Source organism: Mesoplodon mirus, assembly GCF_964341445.2.
Source record: "Mesoplodon mirus genome assembly, chromosome: 10".
NCBI classification, from domain to species: domain Eukaryota; kingdom Metazoa; phylum Chordata; class Mammalia; order Artiodactyla; family Ziphiidae; genus Mesoplodon; species Mesoplodon mirus.
Genome location: NC_138986.1, coordinates 40,943,500 through 40,968,674, shown reverse-complemented (window position 1 = coordinate 40,968,674; position 25,175 = coordinate 40,943,500).

Here is a 25,175-nt window from a genome sequence, read left to right as displayed (position 1 = left end):
TGCTACCGTAAGCAGCCTCACTCTGAGGGTGGCCTAATAGACATAGAGTTTTGGCTCATACCTTTGAAAATCCTCTTTATTTCCACCCCAAATTCCAGTTGTCTGATGTCAGTGCCTATTCCTTTAAATAGCGTTTCTTTCATTTTCCAGTTCTCCTTCATTCTGCTTGTAATAAATCAACCAAGAAACATTTTTGACCTTTCCTATGTCCTATCTTTCTTTATTCCTTCTTAGTTAAGAATTTTGAAAAAAAAAAAAAGTAGTTTACACTTCCTCACCATGCAGTCACACCTCAACACAAAAAAAATCTAGCTTCCACCTCCACCACTTCACTGAGAATGTTCTTGTCATATTCACCAAAAATATACTGGTAAATCCAGTCATCACTTTTTGTTTTTATTCTGTTTGAACTTACCGATTGCTCTGCTGATATCAAGACTGTTACATACTACATGATGAACATCTCCACTTGTACAATCTACAGAGGTCAAGTTAAAAGCTAAGTTCATCATCTCTCAAACCAGCCGTACCCATTTATCCTGCCCCAAATTTGCTCCTTCTATTGTCTTGGTGGCTAGCATTATCACCTGCCTATATAGCCTAAGCAAAAAGAGTTGGAGTCATTTTAGAAATTCTCTATCACTTGTTCTCCATATCCAGTCAGCCTTACAGTTTTTACTTCCTAAATAAAATATGTTTCTGAGGCTACACTGTAAGCCATAAAACAATATTTCCTTGACTCTGGACCTGTCTAATCTTTGGAAATTCCAGTTTCCCTCAAGATCTTCCAAAACTTTTCCAGTGGGTATCTCATTTATTTCAAGAACGTGTCGCTCCTCTGAGATCTGTTATTTAGTCTCTTTACCTTATATCTTCAATTGCTTCTGAGATCAGCAGTAATTTATGCCCCAGTATCATATTAACAGAAGTCCCCAGGGCCACTGCTGCTGCCTTACAGAAACGTTTCTCCTACTTCTGATGTTCATTTGCGTTAAGGCTGTGGAAACTAAGATCTAAAAATGCTGATCTCCAGGACACTGGGGACACCATGATTCCTAGTCACTGTTGTTGCTGTTCCTGCTGTTGCTGTCTGTGACTGCTAATGCATGCCTGGTGATTGTTGAGCCAGCAGTTTCCTAAATTATTTTTCTTCTTTATGATATTTCCTGATTATTTGTTTAATTAGACTCTTGGCCAACTATGGCAACCTGTCTTTTTTAGACAAACCCAGATCCAGCTGCATCCTAAGGCAAACAAGACTTAAGCTTAAGGTTGAACCTCTGATATATTCTGTTTCCAGTAAAATATTTGAAATTTCTCTGTGTCTCATCTGAGAATCTAACTTGAAATGATAGAAGAAAAGGTTATTTGCCTGGGCCACTCCAACATTTCTGCTGGGGACAGACTCTGTTTTTTTTTTTAATTTTATAAATTTATTTATTTTTATTTATTTATTTTCGACTGCATTGGGTCTTTGTTGCTGCGTGCAGGCTTTCTCTAGTTGTGGCGAGCAGGGGCTACTCTTCATTGCAGTGCGCCAGCTTCTCACTGAAGTGGCTTCTCTTGTTGCGGAGCATGGGCTCGACGTGTGCAGGCTTCAGTAGTTGTGGCACATGGGCTCAGTAGTTGTGGCTCGCAGGCTCCAGAGCACAGGCTCAGTAGTTGTGGCACACGGGCTTAGTTGCTCCACGGCATGTGGGATCTTCTCGAACCAGGGCTCGAACCTGTGTCCCCTGCATTGGCAGGTGGATTCTTTAACCACTGTGCCACCAGGGAAGTCCCAGGGACAGACTCTTGAATACAAGGACAGGCTGTGGGTGTGACACCTTCTCCTGGCACACCAGGGCTTAGAAGAAAAACAGTGCCCTAGCAGTACCTCATATACCTCACATACTTTGGCAATGATGGATTTTTTTCTGGAGGTGAGAGTCTTCACTTATATCACCCTCTCACATCTGACTGTGACGCCTCCACTTACCTCTGGGATCTTCCTCGGAGTAGCAGCATGTGTAAATGACGCTATACATGTCTTCTATCCTATGCATATGGGGTAGCCGAGTTGATACCTGGACCCCTCATGTTATATGAAGAAGAGAAAGGTGGGTTGTTTTTATTTGTGTCCCTAAGGGCTGGGCCAGAGGAAAGTTTAAGTAATAAATACCTAGTGATATTCCCAAATAACTAGTTCTTAGTATGTTAATTGAGCCTGTTAGCCTGAAGCCAAAGTTATACCTTGACTTTCTGTTCTCCCAGGTGAGCTCTTTTTCTTAAGTTCCTCAATTTTTCATGTAAATAGACCTCTGAGGAGTCTATTTCACTAGTTTTCTTGATTTGTCTAACCATCCCAGATTCCTAATATATCAATACTTCTTCTATATATATCTCTTTTATTACATCTCCCGTATGATTTATCAAGATCAGACACTAATTCCTAGAGCATGAGGATGAATTCCTAGACTAGACAAACTTGAGTTCAAATCCCAACTCCCCTGCTTACTGGTTATGTGGACCTTGGCATACTCCTTATCACCTTCTCTTATCCTAAGTTGATTTATCTTGAAATAAAAATAAGAACAGTACATGCCTCGTAGGGTGATAGTGGGACTGAATGCACTAATGTAACCGAAGCGCTAGGAGCAGACGTCAGCACAGAAGCCACACTCAGAAATGTTAGCTGCTATTATTGTTATTACTTTTGCCTGGATTACTGCAGAATTGTCTTAACTGGTTTCCTAATCCTTATTTGGAGCTCTTCCAGTCTATTCTCCACGTTGCTGTAAGAGTAATCTTTCTGAAACTTATGTCTGATTGTGTCACTTCTCTTCTTCAGACCTTTCACTGATGTTCATAGCTTTTATCATGATGCTTAGACTCCTTAACCTGGCACACAGGCCTGTTGTAAACTTGAGTTGTCTTTCTAGTCTTGTTCCCTACCAGTCTTTCCCAAACTTCCATTGCTCTTAATGTAAACAGTGCGTAGAGTTCTCTGAAAGCAGCACATTCTTTTGTGTCTCCTTGATGTTGTGCCTATGCCTATTCATGGAACGTCTTTGCCCTCCTTTTCCTCTCTTTAATTTCTACCCATTCTACAAAACCCATCCAAAGCATCACAACACCCAGAAAACCCTCCAGTTCTTTGCGTTTGATTGAGAGGACCTCCTTCTCTGCCTGTTAGCACCTTCTAAACATGTCCATCCTAGCACTTGTCATGTGGTGCTAGAATTATCCCTTTCCTATCTGTTGACTCTTTTAATTGAAAGCTCTCTAAGGACGAAGAGTGTGTATTATCCTGTATCTATATTATCATGTATCTTCGATGTCTATGAGCCATCTAGGAAATAATAGATACTGAATGTTTGTTGAATAAATAAATACCTGACAGAGGAATTAAAAAGCAAGGTATGTGTGGGAGGAGAGGTACAGTGAAATGCAGAGGAAGGGCCAAAGATTTCCTCTCCCATACTTGAATTTCATTTTGCACTTTTAGGATGGTAAAGTGGATATTGGAATTGTCAGGTTATTCCTAAGATCTTATGAAGTATGTGAAAAAAGGGTTTGGGATTCTCAGATGTTTCTGGCATGCGTTTATATTTGTATTGAGTTGTAGAAAGTATTTAATGGTCTGAAACTGCCCCTCCTGTAGGCTGTAGGAATAGCTGGTTTACGTATTTGTACTCAAAAATGTCCTAAGAATAGATCTCAAATATCTGAAATGCTGATATTTCAATAATCTCATTTCATTCTATAAGCTTCTCGGGATCCTACATTCTCTCCCTTTCTTATCCCCTGTAAGAAATAAATAAGATTGCCTAATACATATTTACATATGAAATGATAGCCACATTATATAATATAGTAGTAGTGAAGAAAAAAATGACTAAAGTCAACTGAACTTCTCTATGAAAAGAGGCTTTAAATTCATATGTGTGTGAAGGTTGTTTAAATAATTCAATATTATTTTTCTTCATAAAAATTTTTCCCATAGTGCTTAGTTTATCTGTGAAAATGCAAACAAGTGCTAGAGGCTGTATTATTCAGTAGGTAAAGTCTTTATCTGTATTAAGTAAATGTGGTTTTAAAGGCTTTATTAGAAGCAGAATTTCCCGTGGTTAAATTTGACCCAATGACCACATTATTTGAAAAAACTTAAAAATTCTCCAATAATAAAAAAATAATTTTCTGGTATTACCCAAAAAGGACTCAAACAATTTTATGCCCTTACCAGAAATGTAATATAGCATTTCACAATCTCTGATGCTGAAATTCAGTTATTGAGTTTTTAATGAAGCACATCATCAGTAAGTTGAATAAATGTTAAGGCCCCCCAAAATTTGAAAGAACACCATAAACATTTGAAACCATAAAACTGTAAGCATTCAGAGCTTATAAGTAGGGATTTACAAGAAGTCAGTTTGGCTTCTTACACTTGTTAAAATAGGGGTATTTGGTGCTAGTATTAATAATCAAAAAATATTTGAAATTACCTCTATTTTAACATCTTTATTGGAGTATAATTGCTTTACAATGGTGTGTTAGTTTCTGCTTTATAACAGAGTGAATCAGCTATACATATACATTTATCCCCATATCTCTTCCCTCTTGCGTCTCCCTCCCACCCTCCCTAATTGGAGTAATTTATGTTGATGTTATCACATTAAATTAAAACTAAGGCATAATGAATTCAGAAGGCAATATATACACAATTTTCAATTTACAGATGAGTTATTTTCCTCAGGTTCCTTTGCGTGTTCATTGAATGGGACTTTGAGAACACAACAGTTAAGGTTCCATTATGTAGTTGGATTCCCAGACCTGGAATGGAAGTCACTTCTGGAGGAAGTAGAGTAGTAAATATTATGACATTTTTTCACTGGGAGTGTGCGTTAAGCACTTTGGCATTTGAGGAGCACATCTTGCTTTATTGCAGTGAGAATGAGAATTACCAACTCTAAATCACAGGATTCTTAAAGCTACAGTGACCGTATGCCTTGATTTTTCTGAGTTGGTCCTGAAAGCTTGTGATGTTGAGGAGCAAACACTCTCCAGCGTGAGATCCCTAAGCCTGTGAACTGTGCGCTCAAAATCCCAGCTTGATGCTCAGAATATACAAAGAATAAGATAAACTGCTCTCATAGGACTTGGTATATAATGGGGGAGACACACCATTAACATATGATACAAAAATTATTACCATTCAAACGAGTATTACGAAGGGAAAGGACAGGATGCTAGGTAAGCAGGTAAGGAAGATCTTAATATTGTCCCGGTTTGGACTGGTCAAGAGAGGTGCCCATGAAGACGTGGAACCCACAGGAAGAGTAGGAGTTATCTAGGCTAATAAATGGGGAAAGCAACATCACTGAAGACCCTGAAATAGAAGGTTCAGTATATCAGATGAATTGAGAAATTGCCAAGATTACTGGATTACAGCAAACTAACAGTGTGCCAGTGGGTGAGACTGCAGAGGGAATCAAGGGCCAGATGGTGCAGTGCCTTTCTTAGATGCCTTAGTAATGATCCTAAACTTTATACTAAGGCCAGTGAGTAGTTATTGGAGGGATTTAGCAGGAGAATGCCTTCATTAAATTTATATTCAGTGTCAATAAATGCTGACCTGAATTGAAGAATTGAATTGTCTGGATAAAAGCAGAAGTGGATCTAAAGGCAATTACTGTCAGTGGGGGTGTACTCTGAATCCTTCAGTTTCAAGCCATGCTACACAGCACAGATTTCTGGCAGTGGTGATCCTAGCAGGTACTTTGGTTAACAGCTCTTATGTGCTACCATGGCCAGTTTCATTTGTGTGTGACCAAAACCTAGCTGTTGAGTGCAACCATACATTTGAGTAAGGTGACTAACACTTCTGGTATTCTCAGTATTGAGGGGTTTCCAGGGAAGCAAGGCTTTCAGGGCTAAAATGAGGACAGTGGTAGACAAACAAGGATGGCCAGTCAAGGATGCCTTATTGACAAGGCAGAATCATTTCTTAGAGAAACTTTGGCTTCAAATGGTTACATCTCAAAGCTGATACATCCAGTTCCGAAATTTGAGTCCATTTCATCCCACTGTTTATTTCCACCACTCAAAGTGCAGGCTGTCTGTTTTTCTCTCTTACATGTACTGTTTCCTTTCCCACAATTTGCCTATTCATTCCTTCCTTTCATTAGAAACCTCTACAATATTCTCAGGCTGTTTAGAGAATTCTTAGTCCTCCTTCTTTGCTTCAGATGGAACCAGAGAACTACACCTTTGATAGTAATCCTAAACTGAGGCTGCTCATGTAGTCCCCAACCTGCATACATAGGTCTTGGAGGTAAGAGCAGCATTCCCCTTGCTCCCCAGTGCTTTCGCCTTCTACATTCTACTGTAAGGGTTCTTTCTATTTTGACACTCAGGCCATCAGAGCATCTATCCTATACCTTGGCTTGTCAAGGTCACTTTCACACATTCACAGTGAATGCTGGCACCTGCTGGCACCTGGCTCGTAGCCTCTCTCCCTTACCTTAATTCTCACCACCAAACTCCTTTTATGAAGGTCAAGACTTACCAAATCCAACACAGATTTTTCAGTCTTCACTTATTTGACCTTCCTGAATCATATACTCTCACCCAAAGACTAGGACCCCCATCTCCCCTTGGCCTCTCCCAGTGTGTGGGGCGGTGGGGTAGTAATGGATTCCATAGGCCCATTATGCCACCTCTCAGCCATAAGAAGAAAAGTCTATAAAATAAAAGATTTATTAATTTTCATGAGTTAATTCCATTTTATCCTCACAAGTATCACGTGAGGTGTGCAGGAAAAGTAGTGTTGCAAACACATATTAAAGGAGAGAAAATGGGGCACGAAGAGAATAAGTAGTTTTCCTCCGAGTTGCACAAGATGGCAGAAGCCAAAACTAGCATGTAGATCCCCTTCTGATGCTCCTTCCACTGTGCCAAAACATGTTAGTGAAAGAATAAGGGTATAGAAGTTGCCCTCATAAATAAGTTTTTAATTTAAATTCTTATTTGTGTTTATGATTCAGTAGCATGTGATGGAAGAAACTATTAAAGTACAAATTCTGAGGTAGATTTCCTAGGTGATCTTGCATTCAGAATATTGTTTCAGAGCTTATTGAAATGAATTAAGATTGGCTGACATGGCTTTCCATCTGCAATTTCTATGTATTTTGATGTGAAAGAACTACCCTGTGAAAATTGCGATTAAAAGAAAGCAGAGGGGCTTCCCTGGTGGCACAGTGGTTGAGAGTCCGCTTGCCGATGCAGGGGACGTGGGTTCGTGCCCAGGTCCGGGAAGATCCCACATGCCACGGAGCGGCTGGGCCTGTGAGCCATGGCCGCTGAGTCTGCGCGTCTGGAGCCTGTGCTCCGTCCGCAACGGGAGAGGCCACAACAGCGAGAGGCCCGTGTACAGCAAAAAAAAAAAAAAAAAAAAAAAAAAAAAAAGAAAGCAGAATAATAATTTTTATGTAACCTCTGTAGCAGAAGAATCTTAATGGTGGATAATAAAATGTTGAAATGAGATATATTTTAATTAGGTAATAATACCAAGCTTTGTTTATTAACTACTCTGAAGGTTCTAATGAGCTGTGAATTTCTAAGGCTCTTTGGCAAGGAAATGAGAACATTTAACAATTTCCCAAACTAATCTCATTATGGAGAAGTCAGCCTTGCACATGCTTATTTAAAAATGAAGGTGAAATAGAAAACTTCTCTGCTGGCTCCTCATGATACATGTTGAATACAACTTCCTTTGTTCTTTTATATTTCTGAAAAATATTATTTTATGCCTAAAAACTAATAGGCCAAATTTTCTGTCCCAGGATAAGCATAACCAAGCATAACCATCTTTTTGCAGCGCAAGGTTTTAGAAAGACCTCCTACGTTTGAAGTCTTCTCAAATCTCTTTCTGTCCTCAGATTACTCAGGAGACATGTGCTAAAGCTGAGATATCTTCTTTATATCACCAGGGAGATGTGACCATACTCCATCACTCATAGATCCAAGAGGAAAAACTCAGGGGGCCTAAGCAGGAGGTGACCAGAGCAAATTGCGGAGCTAGTCAGAGCAGGAACATGATTTCAACCCAGATAGGTCAGAATCCGAAGTCCAGGCCTTTCAGGCATATAAATCAAAATTGACATCTCTTTATCCTAATTACCCTGTATTGCCACTTTATTACTGAAATTAATTCTTTAAATGCAAGTTCACTGGTACGTCCTCAGAGTGTAATCCAATCTTTTCTAAGGTTAATTTTCCAAAATTCTGAAAGGCAAATAAATAGCTATACATTATCTTTCCATGTGGACTGTTGGAAGATCCCTCTGTGTAAAGATTTTCTCTCCTGGATTGTTAAAGTTTGGCATAGCAATGAAAAATAATTGTATTTTTAAGTTCTTTTAGTTGAATGTTTATCTCTGAGAAAACTGCATTTTGCAAAATGCATTTTCTGTTGTTCCCAAGTTTAAGCCTTTTCTTTATTGGCAATAACAAGACATGATTTTGTTAGAAATAAAAGAGGTTTAACTGGTAATTTTAGAAGAATGTTTTCACAATTGCAAGGCATATATAATGAAATAATACTTGTGGTATTCATGATTCAGACACTTTATACAGCCAAACTGGACTTAAACTTTCTATTTATCCTGTCAAAATGTTTTTAGATTCTTGTCTTCAACATGTCATAGCTATTTAATTTACTTTACAGGGGTTTCAACTGATATAATTTGCAATCTTCTACTGATACTTTATCATTAGGAAATCACTGGAAGACAGATTCCTCATGGAATATTTCTCTAGAAATAGTTGCCGAGACCATAGCTAAATTTACCTATAAGCACACTTCATATTGTTAGCTGACAACTTGTGGGACAGGTCTGGAATGAATTTAAATTTTGCCTTAAGCAGTGGTGGCAGTGTTATTAACTACTTACCTGTTAGTACACATTTTTGCTTATTTGAAATGTATGATGTGGATTATGTTGAAAGCTACCTCTTTTCTTTGGTATAGCTATTCAAAGTCTATTTATACTGAATCAGAATTTTAAGAAGCTGAGATAATGAGATTTCTAACTTCATTAGAAAACTGGCATTAATTATACACCAGTAGATTATTAACTCTTAAGGAGGCTCTACTCTCAAGGATACAGCAACCAAGTACTGCATCTACAGTATCTGTCCCAGATATTATGCACTGATACTAACATCAGTCCATTCTGATCAGTCTAGATTGCTCAATTTCTTCATCAACTTGGCTCCAGATTATAATCCAGCCTGGGTGACATTTAATTCTGTTATAAATCATATACCAGAATACTGCATTCAAATGGAAGTTCTAAATTTCTTAGGCTAATATCTGATGTTTAAGCAACCATGTCGCCAAGAAAAACCTAGGACTCTGCAAAGTTCATTGAAGTATTATTAGCTTTTTTTTTTTTTTTTTTTCTTTTTGCGGTATGCGGGCCTCTCACTGTTGTGGCCTCTCCCATTGCGGAGCACAGGCTCCGATGCGCAGGCCCAGCGGCCATGGCTCACGGGCCCAGCCGCTCTGCGGCATGTGGGATCCTCCCAGACCGGGGCACGAACCCGTATCCCCTGCATCGGCAGGCGGACTCTCAACCACTGCGCCACCAGGGAGGCCCTTATTAGCTTTTAATACTATTAGTATAATAGTAAATTAAAATAAAAATTAGTATAAACCAATTTGTAAGATTAAGCATAGATTTCAGGATTTTTGCAAAGCCTAAAAAATAAACATGGTAGTAGCAGTCTAAATGTATAGTAGTATTTCCCTGATAAGCTGGCTTACATTTGAATCTGGTGTAAAATTGAAATGTTTCAATTCACCTTAATATATTCAAATAATTATTGTGACTGTTTTTAAAAATTAAATCCTGTCCATCTGCTATAAAAATGGCATGGACATCATATTTTTCACTGATGATGTTGTTTTGTTGAACACTGGGAATGAGTGCAAAAAGAATCATAACTTATGAAGTTATCATTGGAAAATTGAATTCAGTATTAATAATGTCAAGTCAGAAATGCTTGCTTTTGGTAGACTTTTTCAATGTTTGAATCTTAAATATTAAAAACCCTGTCCATCAGATGAATTTATTCAGTATCCTGTACATTTTGCTGCTGATTCATCTTGGAGAGACCACTGGAGGGCATGCTGCTCAAAACTGCATAATATACATATGTAATACTGAGTTTCTCTTATGGTTGATACAGATGACTAATAGCATCTTCTCTTGATTCTGGAGATTTTACTTTGAAAAATCTTTATCTACATAAAAGTTGTAATAATAGTACAATGACAATTCATGTACACTTCACCTTGATTCACCAGTTGCTAACATTTTGCCATATTTTCTTCATAATCTCTCTAAACATTCCTCTCCCCCGTTATTAATTTCTCCCTTATTCTTCCTTTCTTCATCTTTTTCTTTCTTCCTTCCTTTCTTCCATCTATAGTTCCTTCCTCCATCTCTCCCTCCATTCTCCTTTTCTTCCTTTCTTCTTTCCATTTTTTCCTCTTTTCTATTTTTTGCTTTTATCTTTTTTTTTTACAACCATTTAAAAATTTGTCTTAAAAGTCAGCTAACTTATTAACTAACATACTTCAACATATATGTTTCCTAAGAGCAGACATTCTCCTAAATAACTATGATTCAATTATCACCCTACGAAAATTTAGGAATTTTTCCTAATTGTTCCAATAATGTCCCGGGTAGCTCCCTCTCCCCATATGTTACATTTATCCACATCTTTTTAGTCTCATTGAATCTAGAACAGTTCACCAGCCTTTGGTATCTTTCATGGCATTAACATTTTTACAGAGTTCAGGCCAGTTGTTTTGTAGAATATCCTTCAATTTGGATTTGTTTGTCACCATATCTATTCTTAATATGTGATAAGCTTATATAATCTCTGCTGTGATATATGGTATCAGTTCTACAGTCTTTCTAAAGCACTTATGGTATTGTTTCCGTAAAAATAGGAGTGGTTTTAGAATAAGTGTTGTATGGTGTGCCAACTCATTATTTTTGTCTTTGGGTTTGAGGAAATTCCAGATTTCAAATTTTTTCCAAAAATATTTAGTCCACTCTCTAACACTACTTTTGGATGATAGATGGTCCTAAGTATTGATAACATCTTGTTCCCTTGGTTACAAGAACTTGGATATAAAAATATGAAACCAGAACATTGGCCATTTCTTGTTTAAAAATAAAATGTGAATCAATTTAAAGTCAAATGATAATTTATTATATCACTTATAAGAGTGTCTGTAGACATTTATTAAATGCTAGATAGATGAGACAGAAATAATAATCAAAACACTCCTAACATTCTAGTAGTTTTAGAATAAGGTGCAAGAGAAGACAAATACACACACACAGATACCCAAAGTACTCAAATATAGAATTGCAGGTGCTTAGATGTGTGAACAAAGTGTTAAAAAACGTAGAGCAGATAACTTCTCTTGCTGCCTGGTGAGGAATGGTTTGGGGACTAGGGTGTCAGGACAGGCTTTACATTTGAGATGGCAGTTGAGGTATGGAAACAGTTCAGTGTGTTGGTAACATGCTCAGGTTTTAGTTACCCAGGCTTGGTTCTGAATTCAATTTTGTGATCTTTGGTAAAATGCAATAAATATCTGGTCCACAGTTTACTCTTCTGTAAATTGGGGTTAATACCTATCCTGTAATGCTGTGAGGATTGAATAAGATAATGGACATATGTAACCTGAAGTAAATGTTTAATAAATGGTAGCTCTTACTAGTAGTGTTATTTAAATGTGACTGGTAGTTCCTTTCATAGAGAAGTAGAAAATGACACAAAATTGTGACATATATAGTGTGCTAGAGAAAAGGATGTTTTCTGTGTAGTCAGCAGGCTTGTCAGGAGATTAAGGCTGCAAAGTTTGTCCTCAGATTCTGTGGAACTATATGTAACCAAAGAAGAGAGGATGTAATCTTTAAACACAGATTTTTGGAAAGGGGAAGTGTTAGGATAAGATCTGTGTTTTACTAAAATCAACCTGGGGTCAGTGTAAGTGATGTGTTTGCTGGATCTTAACCTACGAGGTCATAGATGACTTGAAAGCTATATATGCACATAGAAAATATAGGGATTTATAGACTTCTAAAAGTCATCTAATCACTACCCTGGGGCAGAAGGATATGATGCGCTGGGCTTCAGGAAGACTTTTATTTATTTATACTTCACTTTTAAAAGTTATTTTTGTATATTTAAAAATGTCCAGTAAGCATTGGCAAAATAAAACAGGCACAATAATTTATGAATAAATAAATGCACATATGCTGTGAGTGCACAGACAAAATTTTTTTACTGAGAGGTGAGTGATGCAAAATGTTTTGAGATCTCCACGTCAGAAGGGCTAGTTCGGATTCGAGAACTTCTGAAATAAAAGAAAGCATGCTAGTTAGTGTAGAGTTTCAGTGGTCCTGATGAGTTTTAATGAGAACTTGACCTAGGTTGGTAACACTGGAATTGAGAAAGGGGCTGTATCTGAAAGACTGAAAAATAAATTCATCATCAAGACTTGAAAGCCGTACTATCACTGTGGATATCTTTGCTTATCAAGGATTTGAAGGAGAGTAGTCAGAGATCAGCTGAGAGATTGTAGAAAATACATTCTACACTTGGGTAATACTAGGGAATGGGGATTTATTTTAAAGGCAAATTTAAGTTATTTGATACCAGGTTGCCTAATTGAATTACAGAATTCAGCTGATAAATAAGAAGTGAAAGAAGGATAATAATGTGTATTCAGTTTTCAGTATAGATGTGGTTTTGTGAGGAAGAGTTGATTAGAGCAGAATTTTCTACCTCATTACATGAATTGAGTGGTGATAACTCAATTAAAATGATTAAAGTATCAATTAACTACATGACTTTATGGAGAACAAAGTTGTGTGCTTTATTGATACAGAGTCAGTAGGTTATGGTTAATTTTGAGAAGTGTACTTACATACTGTGTCTGAAGGAATGAAAGTTTGCTGAGTCACAAACTGCTAAAATGAGCAAGGAAGTAAAGTTTTTCATGAATCAGAATCAAATATGAATAAAGGACACATATTTGTTTTGTAAAATGACAGTAATATATGTTATCCTCAATCTTGTCAATATAGAGGTATTCTTTGATTTTGTCATACTCCTCTGTCAAAACATGGAGGGTTGTTTATTACTTCTTATGAAATCAAGGGAGTATGAGTATTTTAAAACCATGCTTGAAAAAAAATATTTATATACTAATCTAATTAGAGAAAAACAAGGCTTGGGAAGTTATCCTGTATATAACAGAGCTACATTTTCTATAAAACCCTGATTCATTCATTCATTCTTCACTTATTCACTCTTTCAATCAGTCATTCATTCATGAAATATTTATTGAATATCTCCTGTGGACTAAGACAGGTAGGTCTGTGGTAGGCTTGTTAATAGTGTGAACATGAGAGAAAAGGATCCTCACTTTATGAAACGTCAATCCTAATAGGAGAGACAGACATAAATTTAAAAAAATACATAAATAGGAGTAATTATAGAGTGTGATAACAAATGCTGTGCAGTTTAACAAATGATATGATGGAGAGTACCTGAAAGGTGGAGTGGTGTGTGTGGTGACTTTATACACAATGGACAGGGAAGGTCTCTGAAAATAGGTGAGACTTGAAAGATGAGAAGGAACCATATCTCTCTCCCCAGACTTCTGTTCTTCATGGAAACTGAAAACAATTTCCTATCTTACAATCATTTTCCTTCTCTCTTCCAAGCAAAAATAAACACAAATACAAAATCATCCCTCCCTCAATCAACCCATGATGAAGCTTCTCAACATATAACTCTACCGCCTCTAGAAACGTTCTTGAATTACTCTTTTCTGCCTATTTACAGATGTATTCTCCAATTACTGCCGTATCCTTTCTAGTGTAGCTCACCTTAGTGTCTTCTGCTACTTCCCTGTCTTTATGTTTCCTATAGTTCAACCCAGCTTGGCAAAGGGCCTGCAGCTGAACAGCTCAGTAAGAAACTAAAGGGATATATTCAGATGTCACGATGAGGGAAAGGATGTAAGACAGATTTTAATAAAGTTGCTGACAGTGCTGCAATTTATCCTTATGAAAAAGGCTATAATATGTACTTCAGCATCCAGTGTCCGTTTCCATCCAAATCTCAATCCTTTGGTCCGCTACTCCTTCCACTGGGTTGAGTGTCACGTCTTTCTGTTACTTTTACTTTTGTTCTTGTTCTTTCTGAATCAAGCTTACTGTGCCCACCAAAGTATTTTCTATTCAGTCAGAAAGGAGGGTTGGTGTTTTTAGTGATTACTTTTCTTCTTAAGTATAACCTGCCAACAGATGCTTGACTTTACCGTAACTGAAATAAACACAGGGTGTTGCTCTGTCCCGAAGTCCTTATCTGAGGACTGCTAAAATACCTGTCCCCACATCTGGGTTCTGATACATTCCAAGAGGTTAGTGCTTAGTGGCCAGAGAGTTGCTGTCAACGACCAGCTCTTATGAACAAAAGGTAAATTCGAAGACATAATCCATAAAATTGTCCCCAGGCTAGTTCTGAGAGTCTTTTGATAGAAAGAAGAGAAATGTTTCTCTCCATGCCCATGAAAATCTATATATTTAAAGATTCATTCCTTGTATATGCTTTCTTACATTAACTTTTCTGGTCCCCATGACTATCCTGGAACCTCTAGACTGAAGTCCATTGTTTGACCCTATCCCTGAGGACTGGTACGGTAACCTCTTTTTTTCTCAGCTTTAATTAAATTTATTAACATTGATGATTCTGGAAAAAGTCTGTTCAGTATCCTTTGGCTTTACATTCTTTTGCATTGACTTGCCCCAGCCATTTTACCTCTCCAAACTATGCTCTAGCACTGTGTGATCTATTATCAAAGACTCTTGAATCTCATCACTATACAGAAAACTTCTCCCTTTCCTCTGATGCATTTTTATAAATTGATACCCTCAACTCCCTGACTTGCTCTGCATTCTTTCTAGGGCTACTAGGCATTCAGTCATGGAAATGGAAGTCTACGTCTCCAAGTCCTCAAACTATTCTTAATGCAAGACCCATAATATTCCTCTTAATTTCTGTTGATTCTCAATCTCTGAGACCTGCCACTACTGTAGTATTTCAGTAGAACATCTCTTTTTCAGACCTGGAATGTAATTTCTGAAAACTTCTCTAGTTCCTTAAAGGAAGGATTTTTCAGTCCTCTGACGTTTCCAAGCACCAGTGAATCAGGTCTTAGCCTGTGAGGCCAGACAAACGTCCTGAGACTATTCAGTTGTACCTGTCACAGATCGCTTGTCTTCTTCTAAGAAAGACTCAGATGTTTCAATAAATTATGTGTCTATAGATGTGGCTTAAGTACTAATTTTCTTCCTGCAGCCTCATGAGGGAGTTTCTTAGATTTTTGCAGTCTAGCAATCTCACATAGTTCTAAGGCTCTCTATTCCATGTGGCATATCTAGTTACAGATCAGGCATTCTCCCTATCTTAGAGTAATTCTTACAATTTGCTTCTCACCTTAATATGGTACTATAAGGGCAGTCCAATCATGGATTGTGTCTATTCAGCTTGTCCCCCAAATTCAGCAACCTGACTCTCATGATGATAGGGCATTCTTGGCCCCCTGGAAGTACTGCTGGGCAGTCACCTTCTGTCTAAAATTCCATGAGTCCCTGAAACGTTAATTGAATAAAATTAAGTATTTTTTTCCTCTTGACTTTAAGAACAGTCACAGCATATTGTAACATTAAAAAAACTGAAAAGAGATACTGTATTTTGGGGGATTTCAGAAGGTTTGAGATAAGGACGTTGTATTGCATATTATGTGGCATAATTAAACATCTTTGTCATCAGTACTATTTCTCATTGCAGCTGGTCAAATCTCAACTTCCTTCTTTGTTTGTCTTCCTTTTCCTGATAAGTGAACATTGCTGGTTCGCTGGTCGTTTTCCTTACAACCACTTCCTTCCTTCCTTTAGCTCAGCTCCTCCAATATTGTGTCTCTCTATTTTCTCACCTCTTTTGGCTACCACTAAGAATCTTATGTCCATATTTCCATGCACTTTCTTATTCCAATCCACTTAACCATTTTCTCATTTTTCTATTCTCCTTTCTAAGACTATTATACCTCACTCAGCACAGTGATGGCCTACTATCTGAAGTGTACACAAAGGATCAAAGAAAAGTAGTACCTTAGGATGAAGATAGATATCTTTACATCCTTTCCTTTGATAGTTTTTGTCTTTATCACATTGATACAAATTTCATAACTCTCAAACAACTTATAAACGTGTAAAAAAATGATACCAAGATAGATTTGTTACTGATGAAAATTCTTAGCATTCAACCCTTAATAAGGTTTCTAATTTTCTTCTTAACATATGTAAAGCAGATCAAATTAAGCACTCTTGACATTTAGACTCTTAAAACAAAATAAGAAGCCAATTTACACTTCACTCAGAATAAGCAAAAAAGAAAAAAAGAAAAACCCACAGATGCATCCTGCCCTCCCGTCAACTCCTGCATCAGAGTCTTATGGATATACTGTTTCTCAAAAAAAAAAAAAAAAAAAAAAAATCACAGTAGCTTAGTGGATTCACTGGATGTAAGAGATGGTAGAGGCCAAGCAGAGAGTTTGTCCTACTCTAGTTTTAGATATGTGGCTTGAGGTTGGACCAGGGGCTGATTGGTAATTATTCCTGTGGATGAACAAGGTCAGATATCAGTATGATAAACAGAAGTCCTTCTATATATTGTTCCTAACTGCTTCGCAGAGCACTGATGCCTTATGATCTGGTGCCCATCTTTGTAATGTCAGAGATTGGAAAAGATCCCATACCAGACAGTATGTAAATACTTTGATTCTCTACCTGCAGGATATTTTTCTGCTTAAGCTTGTTTTATGGATCCTCCCATTATACCAATACTGATATACTCCTCTCTCCCATTTTGTTTGGTTAGTATAGGACCATTGAACACATATTGACACAGGATAACCTAAAAAATGACTTCTCAGTGGTTGGTTGTTTTACATACATTGTTATTTTAATGATATACCCACAAGAAAGAACATCTTAAGAATTATGATTTATAAAAATACATCACACCCAAGACATAAAATAAAGCAGTTAGTCAAATATAGAAAGATGAATATGTTAAAGATAATTTAACAGAATAAACTATTTTAACCAAAATCAAGTTGTACCACAGATAATCATAATTAATATTTTGAAGGACTTCTTAGACTTGGTTTTGCTAAACAAAATTATAGAACCTCAGAAAAGCAGGGAGTTAGGTGGCTATGTGAACACCCATCAGTTAAGCGTTACAAATATTGGATAACATTTAAAATCAATGAATAACTGTATAACAAAAAACAAACAGAAACCAGGGATAGTTTAAACTCATAAAACCACGACTAGAATGAGTAAGAACTTCAAGATTGTTTATCCTTGACCTGAGTATGCCATTCTTCCCTAAGGCTACAGCTGTTCAAAATGGCAACCAAGTGTGCTAGAGATCAGAGTTCAAGACTAGATGTTCAGAGGGAAAATAATAAGTAGTATGAGAAGCAAGGAGTCTCAAATTCTGAGCATAAACTGTCCAAATATTTGGCTTATAGCTAATCGATTTGTGTACAGGGGAGACCTCAGGAGGCATGATAGAAAAGAAGCCAGAGACCAGGGGTGAAACATAGGATGTCCCAGATTCAGACCTCTGAGTTTGATGTTTCTAAAAATGAACTGCATTCCTCAATCTTGCTCAGTTAGCAAAAAGATGAAAGTGTCAGAGTACAGGGCCCAAAACCAGCAGAGCAACTGGAAATTAGGGGATTCCCTGGAAACAAGGTAAAGTAGAAAGCATGAGCCCCATAATCCACCTAAATTTACAGTTTTTTGACAAATTTGGCAGGTATGGGTGACCTATAGGAAACCTGGCTAAAAATGCAGCAGTAGGAAGGCATAAGAACAAAGCAGATATTGTAGCAGCTATACATTGCTGAACTTGGAGGGTAGGTGAGTGTGAGAGCAGAAGACAGGCAGTTGGCAACAGAGTTTGCAGTTTGTCTCCAGGCAAGGTAACTGCCTAAGAAAACAAAACCAGAATAATTCCCAGAACAGGATAGAATTTGGAGTCACTACAACATATTATTTGCAAAGTCTGCATTTGCAACCAAAAATCAGGCATCCAAAGAAACAGCTAGATTTGACAAATAATCAGGAAAATAAAGACAGTCAATGTAAATTGACTCACATGTTGGATTTGGCAGACGTAGGTGTGCTCACCTCCTCTCACGAGCACACCAAAATCACAACAATCTAAACAGCCATCATTGAAAAAGTCTGAAACCTACCAGGAAAGATCTTCTACAGCTAAAGACGTAAAGAAGGAACCTAAATGAGACCAGTAGAGGGGGCAGACTCACGATATACTCAAATCCCATACCCCATGGGTGGGTGACACACAACCTGGAGGACAATTATATTACAGAGGTTCTCCCACAGGAATGAAAGTTCTGTCACCCACGTCACGTCCCCCACCCAGGGGGTCTGGCACCACAAAGAGGAGCCCCCAGAGCATTTGGCTTTGAAGGCCAGTGGGGCTTGATTGCAGGAGCTCCACAGGATTGGGGGAAATAGAGATTTCGCTCTTAAAGGGCTCACACAAAATCTCATGTGCGCTAGGACCAAGGGCAAAAGGAGTAATTTTATAGAAGCCTGGGGTAGACCTACCTGCTAGTCTTAGAGGGTCTCCTGAGGAGGAGGGGTGACTGTGGCTCACCCTGGGAACATAGACACCAGTGGTGGACATATCAGGGAGTATTCATCTGCATGAACTGTCCTAGAGGCTGACATCTTGCTTGGGTCACTGGCACCAAGACCTGGCTCCACCCAACAGCCTGTAGGTTCCAATGTTGGGACGCCTCAGGCCAAAGAGCTAACTGGGTGGGGACACATCCCCACCCATCAGTACATAGGCTGCCTAAAGACTTCCTGAGCCCACAGCTGCCTCTAGGCATGCTGCTAGACATGCATGGCCCTGACCACCAGAGGGCCAATCTCCCAAGACTGAAACAGGAAGAAATAGAAAATATGAACAGACCAATTGCCAGTACTGAAATTGAATCCGTAATTTAAAAACTATGCTATATATAGAAAATTCTGAAGATGCTACCAGAAAACTATTAGAGCTCATCAATGGGTTCGGTAAAGTTGCTGGATACAAAATTACTCTACAGAAAATCTGTTGCCTTTCTATACACTAACAATGAAATATTAGAAAGAAAAATTAAGGAAACAATCCCATTTATCACTGCATCAAAAAGAAAAAACTACCCAGGAATAAACCTACCTAAGGAGGCAAAGACCTGTAGTCTGAAAACTATAAGATGTTGATAAAAGAAATTGAAGACAAAACAAACAGATGGAAAGATATACTGTGTTCTTGGATTGGAAGAATCAATATTGTTAAAATGACTATACTACCCAAGGCAATCTAGAGTCAGTGCAATCCCTATCAAATTCCTAATGGCATTTTTCACAGAACTAGGACAAAAAATTTTAAATTTGTATGTAAACACAAAAGACAACAAATAGCCATAACAATCATGAGAAAGAAGAATAGAGCTGGAGGAACCATGCTCCCTGGCTTTAGACTATACTACAAAGCTACAGTAATTAATACAGTATGGTGCGGGCATGAAACCAGACATATAGATCAAGAGAATGGGATAGAAAGCCCAGAAATAAACCCATGCACTTATCGTCAACTGATCTATGGCAAAGCAGGCAAGAATATATGATGGAGAAAATACAGTCTCCTCAATAAGTGGTGCTGGGAAAACTGGACAGTTACATGTAAAAGAATGAAATTAGCACATTCTCTAACACCATATACAAAAATAAACTCAAAATGGATTAAAGACCTAAATGTAAGATCAGATACTATAAAACTCTTAGAGGAAAACATAGGCAGAACACTCTTTGACATAAATTGCAGCAATAGTTTTTTGAATTGGTCTCCTAGAGTAATGGAAATAAAAACAAAAATAAACAAATGGAACCTTAAAACTTAAACTTAAAAAATCTACAGATAATAAATGCTGGGGAGGGTGTGGAGAAAAAGGAATCCTCCTATACTGTTGGTGGGAATGTAAGTTGGTACATCCACTATGAAGAACAGCATGGAGTTTCCTTAAAAAACTAAGCATAGAGCTACCATATGATCCTGCAATCCCACTCCTGGGCAAATATCGGGAGAAAACTATAATTCAAAAAGATACATGCACCTGTGTTCACTGCAGCACTATTTACAATGGCCAAGACAGGGAAGCAACCTAAATGTCCATTGACAGATGAATGGATAAAGAAGATGTGGTATATTTATATAATGGAATATCACTCAGCCATAAGAAGGAATAAAATAATGCCATCTTCTGCAACATGGATGGACCTAGAGATTATCATATTAAGTGAAGTAAGCCAGACAGAGAAAGACAAATATCATATGATATTGCTTATGCATGGAATCTAAAAAAAAAATGATACAAATGAACTTATTTACAAAACAGAAATAGACTCATAGACATAGAAAACAAACTTATGGTTATTAAAGGGTATAGTGGGGGTGGGTGGGAGATAAATTAGGAGTTTGGGATTAACATATACACACTACTATATATGAAATAAACAACAAGGACCTACTGTATAGCACATGGAACTATATTCAATATTTTGTAATAACCTATCATGGAAAACAATCTGAGAAGATATATATATATATATATATATATATATATATATATATATATATATATATATCTGAATCACCTTGCTGTATACCTGAAACTAACACAACAGTATAAGTTAACTGTACTTCAGGGCTTCCCTGGTGGCGCAGTGGTTGAGAGTCCGCCTGCCAATGCAGGGGACATGGGTTCGTGCCCCGGTCCGGAAAGGTCCCACATGCCGCGGAGCGGCTAGCTCCGTGAGCCATGGCCGCTGAGCCTGCGCTCCGCAATGGGAGAGGCCACAACAGTAAGAGGCCCACGTACCACCAAAAAAAAAAAAAAAAAATTAACTGTACTTCAATTTTTTTAAAATGGTTAAGAAAATCAAAAATATTTTCAAAGTACTGAATAAAAATATGGCATCAATGCATAAACAGATGAGAAATCTGAACATAAAAATTGCAATTAGGGGACTTCGCTGGTGGCGCAGTGGTTGTGAGTCCGCCTGCCAGTGCAGGGGACACGGGTTTGAGCCCTGGTCTGGGAGGATCCCACATGCCGTGGAGCAGGTAGGCCTGTGCGCCACCACTGCTGGGCCTGCGCTCTGGGGCCCGCGAGCCACAACTGCTGAGCCCGCGCGCCTGGGGCCCGTGCTCTGCAGCGAGAGAGGCCACCGCAATGAGAAGCCCTCGCACCACAGCGAGCAGTGGCCCCCGCTTGCTGCAGCTAGAGAGAGCCCATGTGCAGCGGCAGAGACCCAATGCAGCCATAAATAAATAAATATATATAAAAAAAATCTAAAAAAAAAATTGCAATTAGTAAAAACTAAATTATAGAGTAGAAAAAGTAGAAGTAATAAAAGCAATCACTACATGGGCTCAACAGCAGATTGCAGATGACAGAAGAAAGGATCAATAAATTTAAGGTAGATTAATAGAAATTATCCAATTGAAGAAGAAATAGAAAAAGGCATAAGGAAAAATGAACTGAATCTTAAAGATCTGGAGGAAAATATGAAGTGGTCTAACACATATGTAAATGAAATCCCCAAAAGAGAAAGGAGACAGGAAAAAGCAGAAAGAAATTTAAGGAATAAAGGTCCAAAACGTTCTAAGTTTGATGGAAAATATTAACCTACTCAAGGAATTTCATACAAGTTAAACACAAAGAAATACACTCCTAGACACATCATGGTAAAACTGCTGAAAGCTAAGAAAAGACAATATAGAAAGCAACCAGAGAAAAATGACACATTACATACTGGGGAACCATAGTGAGATTAATGCCTGACTTTTCATCAGATTATGAAAGGCTGGAGGCATTATATTTGAAGTGTTGAAGGAAAATAAAATCAGCCAATAATCTATATCTGGTGGTGCTATCCTTCAAAATGAAGATGAAATAATATATCTAGATTTTTAAAATCTTGAAGAATTCATTGCCAACAGGCCTCCCTTATATATATACATATATATATAAAAACATATATATGTATATATATAAATGTGGAAAGAAATTTCTTTCCACATTTGAGTATAAATAATACTAGATGGCCACATAGGTCTACAGGAATGACATAGTCACCAAAGCTATATACTATATGATTCATTTATATGAAATTCTTAAAGATATAAAATTATAGTAACTGAAAGCATGTCAGTGTGTCAAAGTGGGGTGAGAAATGACGAAAAGACGAGGGAAATTTGAATGATGTAAAATTTGAATTAGCTGATAGTTTTATAAGTGTATACATTTGTCACAATTCATTGAATTTTGCACTTAAACTTGGTGATTTTTATTTTATACAATACATAGGGCCTTACTGAGTCACCAGCTAGAACCCAATAAGCAACACTCTGTTAAAATAAGTAAATTCAGATATTTAACTATTATAAATAAATGTGTTCTAGTACAATTGAAATTTACATTATTTATTTAATATAATTATATTTCCAGCCATTTCTTAATGAGGTAATATGATTTGGGATATTACTCCTGCAGTCTCCATTTAAACTAGAGCAAAATGATTTGCCAAAAACTGTTTTGGTAATGCCAACTAATAAAACTTAGTCAATAGGTTGTAGAATGTAATGAAAAGATGAACATTGGTGTCAGGTACTCCTGGGTGTGAATCCCAGCCTGCCTCCTTAGCAGTTTTGTAACCTTGGATAAGTTACTCAACTTCCCGAAGCTTGGTTTGGCTCATATGTTAAATGAAGGTATTATTACCTGTTCCATAGGGATGTTGTGAGGATAAGATGCAAAAAAGGTATGTACACTGCTTAGTGAAGTTCCTAACACAAAGTCAACATGAAATAAATGTTATCTATTTTGTTATTTGCAGTATCAGGATATTCTTTTTTAAAAAATATTTATTTTATTTATCTTATTTTTGGCTGCGTTGGGTCTTCGTTGCTGCGCACGGGCTTTTCTCTAGTTGCGGCGAGTGGGGGCTACTCTTCCTTGCGGTGCTCAGGCTTCTCATTGCGGTGGCTTCTCTTGTTGCGGAGCACAGGCTCTAGGCACGCAGGCTCCAGTAGTTGCAGCACGCGTGCTTGGTAGTTGTGGCTCACGGGCTCTAGAGCGCAGGCACAGTAGTTGTGGCGCACGGGCTTCGTTGCTCCGCGGCATGTGGGATCTTCCCGGACCAGGGCTCAAACCCGTCACCCCTGCATTGGCAGGCGGATTCTTATCCACTGCACCACCAGGGAAGCCCCATATCAGGTTATTCTAATTAATGTATAAAATAGATCATCTGAAACAGTGAATTACCATAATGGCTACTGACCAATAATAAAATATTTGTATACCCTTCCTAAAATATTTATGACTAGGAGAGAATGTGATAAGGGAGAAAAATCAGAAATTATGTGAAAAGACAAATTATTGACTGGCACTGGAAGAATAAATTTGGCTCACATGAATCCTTTCATTGAGGGTCCTCAACAATAGCCTCTGTCCCTTTTCTAACAACCTACCTACCTAAAGTATATGTGATTTTGCATCTCTCTTTCCCTCCCTCTCCCTCTCCCTCTTCCCTTTCCTCTTCCTCCCTCTCTCCCTTTTCCCCTCCCTTCTCTTTTCCTCTGTTCTCCCTGGCATATATTCAGTTCCTCTCCATCAGTTTCTTAGTTTCTATAACCTAGAGGTTTTTCCTGTTTTGTAGTCTGAATGTGTACCTAAGCTTTTTTCTTTGTTGGGTCCGTGATAATTTCCTAATATTTTACTCTTACAGCTCCCTTCTGTTGTTCCACAGTGCTCTCCCTCTGACTTGTCCTAATGTGATGCTTAACCTGTGACAACTCCATCTTCCCATACTCCTTTTATCCCACCCAAAAGGTGAAGAGAGCATTTACTTGGGAGGAAGTGAAAGGTAATAAATGCTGGAAGGTAAAAAGCTCTGGAATGAAGACTTGGTGAGGGACTCAGGTGAAAGGGGTTGAGGCATCCTTCTAAGGAAGGCCTCTTGTGAAGAAACAAGTGGTGTTTGGTGATCTTGGAAAAGATGGGAATATTTAGAGAAAGTGGTTTAAGGAAACCAGTATGAGTTCAGAAAGATAAAGAAGCAGCTTGAAGTAATATAATCACTCAGAAAGCATTATAAGCAAGGACAGAAAGGGGGAAAAGAATAAGAACTAGGATACACTGGTGGAGCACTGCATGTTGGCTGAGGCCCTGGAATTGTGGTAAAGATTGATCAGTTTTTCATGCACCAATGACCTGGAAATATTTACTAATGGAAAGCGTGAGTCAGATGACTTTGAGGAGCATGGTTTTTCTTGAGGCTGGAAAGCGATTTGGATCTAAAGTCTATGCAGGAAAAAAAATACACTGGTTTCAGAAAGGTAATGGGAGAGGTCTAAACAAATAAAAAGAAAGGGAGAGAAGAGAAAAAAGCCTACCTTTTGAAGGATACAGATAGATAATGAAAGAGCAGCGTATTAGAGAATTGGGCTGGAGAAGTAATAAATGAAAACAAGGATGCATTTAGAAAATACTGTTTAATTTTTAAAGTATATCATAGGCTAATGGAGTAATGTTGGGTTTTGAACGTGTGTGAAGTTTATGCAGCAAGATTTCCTCACTTTGGGGCAATATGCCCATAACACTTGCTGACTATATACCTTATATCTTATTACATACCTTATACCTTTTTCCTCCATATTTTATTTGTCTACTGCAATATAGTATCATCTAGAACAAAACATACTCAAATTACCTTTTTCTTTTCCCATTAGACTCAACCCTGTTTGAAACAAATGAGATTTTTCTTAAGTTTTCCTCAAAGTGAGATAGGGCTGGCCTTTTAAGATAACAGCAGTTTCACCTCTGTCTGAATCTAATTGTTGCAAATGACACAGAGAAATGAGAAAAAACAATGGTGACC